Below are 5,089 nucleotides of genomic sequence, written 5' to 3'. Positions count from 1 at the left end.
TCAGACTTTAGAGTTTTAACTACTTTATTAACAATATATTTGGTAAAAGTCTTCATTTATTTTGATAGAATACATATATATTTACGTAAATCATTATTTTTATCATTAAGGTTTTTGAAAAAACATTGTAACCATATAGCAACAGTGTTTTTAATATTTAAAAATATCATGAATTTTAAATTGTGAATCTATTTTCTTAAGTATTAACTTCTGATTTTAGTGAAATCATGAGCAGTTACTTAATTGCTGAATATAAGTTTATTTATAGTCATCAGGATGTGTAAGTTAAAGCCTGAATTTTAGCTTTATTCAGACATACATTTTCCAGCAATGTGGATTTGGAATATAAAATACACAATCTTTGTCTCTGTATCATCATCTAGAAATTACATTTATAGAGACTACTTGTAATTTATTATTCATTTTGAAATATTTTTTCATTAAAAAAATAAATTGCACCTGCTTTTTAATGTACATGAATGTTTTGTCTGCATGGATGTCAGTGTACCCATGTGTTCAGTAACTGTGGAGACCTGAAGAGGGCATAGCTACACTAGAACTAGGGTTATGGAAGGTTGTTAGCCACCATGTGGACACTGGAACAGAACCTGGGTCTTCTGCATGAGCAGTCAGTGTACTTAATGGCTGAACCATCTCTCCAACATTGAATTTCCTACACTTCTAAAAATCAGAAAATGTTCATTGCACAACTATCATATTCCTGCCATTACCAATGCAATTAAAAGATTATAATACTTTTATCACAAGCTTTTCATTTAACAACTATTTGGTGGACTTCCTTTCCACCTGACACAAAATCCACATAATGATAAATGAATGAGAGTTCCAATCTGGATTTCATACTAGGCATAATGTTCATTGTTTAGAATTTTATAATAACCTTATAAATATCTGAAATATCTGAAATATTTTTTCCTAAAATATGTTGAAGAATCCTTGCTTCTTCCCTTTAACCTGTTGGATAAATACTGAATATATGCAATTCATATTAAGAGGACTATTTTGAGATGAAACACTAAATATGCTTTATACTGATTATAATCTGTAATTTGTTTAGGTTTATTTCTGCCTTAAATGGAAACTATAGCACATGCTCACCAAAGGTATAGAGTTAATTTGTAAACTATAATACATATAACATCATAACATTTCCTCATACTGTCACATGATCTACTTTGTGACATACACAGTTTTAAGAGGAAAATGATGACTGTAATAGAGAAAATAGATAAAACTCAGGAATGTGAGTGATCCAGTATATCTGCAATAAGCTACTCAGAAATATAAATTATCATATTTCATAACAAACAAGAATATTAGTGGCAGAATCCTTGACCAAAGAACTCAATAGCGGTAGTGATTTACATTAGGTCATGTTTTCAGAGGTTTTCAACAATGTTTATTTGAACCTGTGTACTTCGGATCGAACATTATGTTGGTTGTTCAAATGTAGCAAAAGAACCTCTCAAGCTTATGATGAAAAAGAAGCAGAGAAAAACCGAGGCAGGGTCAGAGGAAGCTATAAACTCAAGATATGTTGATAGTATTCTACTTCCTGTAGTTATTCCTAGATTGCTAATATTTTCAGAACCTTCCAAATAGATCACCAGTTTGAACAAGCTTTCTGCACATTAACCTGAATATATCATCTCACATTCAAACCATAACATATGGTTTTTGATCATATAAAGGCTCATTACATTACATAATGAAACATTCATTCAGTTCATCTCTAAAAGTCCCAGACATCTCAACAGCTCTGAATCTCAAAAGTCAAAAGACGCAATGCAGTGTCTGTACTGAAACCTAAGCTAATATCTGTAAGTCCCTATAAAATAAAAAAGAATTATACTTCCAAGATTCAGTGGAACACTGTACACATTCCCATTTAAAACAGGAAAACTGGAAACACAGGAAAGAGAAAAGAGACGTAATTTAATTGAAATTCACCAAAAGGAATTATAAGATTAAATAAAAGTAAATATTAAAATAAAAATTAAATTTTATAACTTTATGTTGTGCATCCAATATGCTACAATGATGTGATCTCCAAGATTTTTGTGTAATCCTACCCCTCACTGCTCTTTCCAGTAATAGCCAACATTGCTTTTCACTTAGGATGGCTCCAATAAGTGCTTGACAGTTTCTTCAGCACGTTTTACACAGTCCTGACATCTCAAACATATTGGAGTCTCCCTTGCAGTTGGGGTTTCACACACACAACTTTGCACATCACCTGTTTTGGGGTGACCTACATACATTGCACACCTGTCCAGGCCTTTCTTTGAAATACAGACGAAAGTCTACAGTACACGACACAATTGCATCCTGCATGCTAGCCAGCATCACGTGAATAATACCAAGGGATGCTTCCAGACTGAGTAATAGCCAGATCTCCTTCAATTGTGACTGTCATGGACACTGAATGCTGGGCAGTCGGATTGGGGAGACAGTTGCCCTAGAATTCAGGTGTGATTGAGGGCATTAAGATCCACGAGCCTATGATGATTAGGGTCTGGTCTATTACTAATATATTTTTATTACATCTTTCCTATTTTTTCTAATGGGAAGAAATTACTTCTCTCCCATTCTCTCTCTATTTCTCTCTGTATCTATCTGTTTTGATCTCTCTTTCTATCTCTCCCCATATCTCTCTTTCTCTCTCTCTCCCTCCCTTTCTCTCTGTACACGCATTTGTTCATGCATGTTTAGAGATGTGTGTGTGTGTATTAATGTGGAGAACAGAGGAAAACCTCAATTACTGTCTTTGAATAGTGTAACAAATTTTCTTTTCATTGTTTTAACACTTAAAAATAAATATATTTATTATTTCATATTCATGTAACTTTTACTAATTTTAAATTATTTTTATACTTATATAAATGCTTTTACTGAATCAAGGTACATTTCACATAATACTTCTTAATCATACTTAGACTACCCCCTTATCTGAAACACCCATAGCCTCCAGATTTCATACATTTCCTCATATATGTTAAAACCTATCAAATAAATTAAATGTACCCATGTGTCCACCAAGATATGAGCTCATCTACTGGAGCCTGGTCAGGCTATCTAGTGTCACTTCCCTAAAGATCAGCTCGCCCTTGCCCAACAGTAATCAGCTGCCAATGGTTCCTCAGCTAAGGTTTAGTTTTCTAACTTATTTCTCAGCTTCTATGGTGGATTTTTGACTGGTTTGAGTCTGCATGAGCCTTGTGCATTTTGTCACCATTGATTTAAGTTCATATGAGCATGTTCCAAGAAGCCTGGAAAACTGTTTGCTTGTGGGCATCCAAAATCCTTGATTCTTCCTTCTTATATATTTCTACCTCCTTGTCCACAAAGGTCCCTGAGTCATGGGTGACAGAGTTTTAATATAGTAGTCCTATACAAGGATACAAATTCTTCAGTCTCTTATTTTCTACATTTTGGATTGTTGTGGCTTTCTGTGTTAATCACCATTTATTTCATGAGGAAACTTTGCTGGGAAGAGTTGAGAGATGTGTTACTGCTCTCTCTGTGCCCTGTTCCACAATGTACCACCAGCCTTGGGTGTACAGATTCCATTGTAGATTGTCACTTAGGATTGGGCATCTCACACACTCTTATTCTCTGTGTTTGGCTAGTTATGAAAATATAATAATATCTATCTGTTTCAAAAAGAAGCTCCTTTGATTAGTGGTGACAGGTAAACTTGTTTGTAAATATAAGAATACATATTTGGAGCCAGGCGTGGTGGCACATGACTTTAATTCCAGCATTCGGGCGGCAGAGACAGCCGGATCTCTGTGAGTTCAAGGCTAGCCTGATCTACATAGTGAGTTCCAGTACAGCTGGGGCTACAGGGAGACCCTGTATCAAAAAAACCAAAAAGAAAATAGAATACATATTTGGAAACGTCTATCAACTTTCCCCAACACACACATAAGTGCAACATAAGAAGGTGCAGTAACCATTTAAAACTATATACAACAGTCACTCATACACCACTTTTCTGGTCCAGTTTCAAATAAAACCATTTAGTTCTATGTAATAGAATTTTATCTGATGGACGTTTTTAAATACAGTCACAGGCCTTTTTTCTTTTGTAACTGAGCTCAAAAAATTAAGGAAGGGCTGCTTTTTGGTGGGGGCAGGTGAAGGCTCAGAGGAGCCTTTACTCTCAGAGGAGGCAAGTACCCTTCCTTATGTCTTTTATTTGAAGAAAGTGTGAATCAATAGTTGTAGTTGACTAAATACTACTGGAAATGAAAATTTGACTAATTTTTTCTTCTTAATTTAATTCCTACTTGCTCTTCTTAAGGATGCTGTGTACTGAAGGACCAGTGTCATAACCCCCCCTCCTCACTCCTGCTGAGCTAAATTTGCACTGTGGCATAGCCCAGCTAGGCTGTGCGTTTGTGAATCTGTGCAGGCATGACTGCACTCTCCTACAGAGTTGTGTGCAGTACACACTGGCACATAGTTAACACATAACAGCAGGAAAAAAAAGAAACATGTTTAACAACAGTCAGAAATTACCTTATCTAGGGATGTCACATACGTAGTTTCCTCTCCATGATCTATGACCTCTCCAGCCATGTGTATTTGGCCATGTTAACAGTACCATGCACAAGTTCCCCACCACGAAATGAATTTTAAATCCAATTAGGTAGCTGTTTTTCACTCCCAAGGTAAGAGTTCCACTACTGAACCAATAGAGATAGTTTCCTATGCTGGTCATTGTTGTAGTTATTTGACTTTATAGCTGTGTTGGACTGTTGATTGACTTTTTTCCCTCAGAAGTTTGCATAGTATCCTTTGATACTTTGAGAGCTAGTCTTCAGGGAGGACATTTCCAGGTGAGGCCCAGCTTGATTGGTCCAAATACTTTGTCCAAAGTATGTCCTATCTTCAGCAATAGGGTCTAATCTTCAAGTTCTGGGAGACACTAAAAGGCTGGGGCAATAGGCTGTCTGCTATTTTGGGATCACTTCTGTGATGAACAACTGGGAGTGAGATATCTCCTGTCTGGCACTGTTTCTTGTTATCTAACCTCCAGCTATGCACATGTACTCATATTCAT

This window comes from Nannospalax galili, unplaced genomic scaffold (genome assembly GCF_000622305.1).
Source record: "Nannospalax galili isolate Female #2095 unplaced genomic scaffold, S.galili_v1.0 scaffold115, whole genome shotgun sequence".
NCBI classification, from domain to species: domain Eukaryota; kingdom Metazoa; phylum Chordata; class Mammalia; order Rodentia; family Spalacidae; genus Nannospalax; species Nannospalax galili.
Note: the sequence above shows the minus strand (reverse complement) of the source record.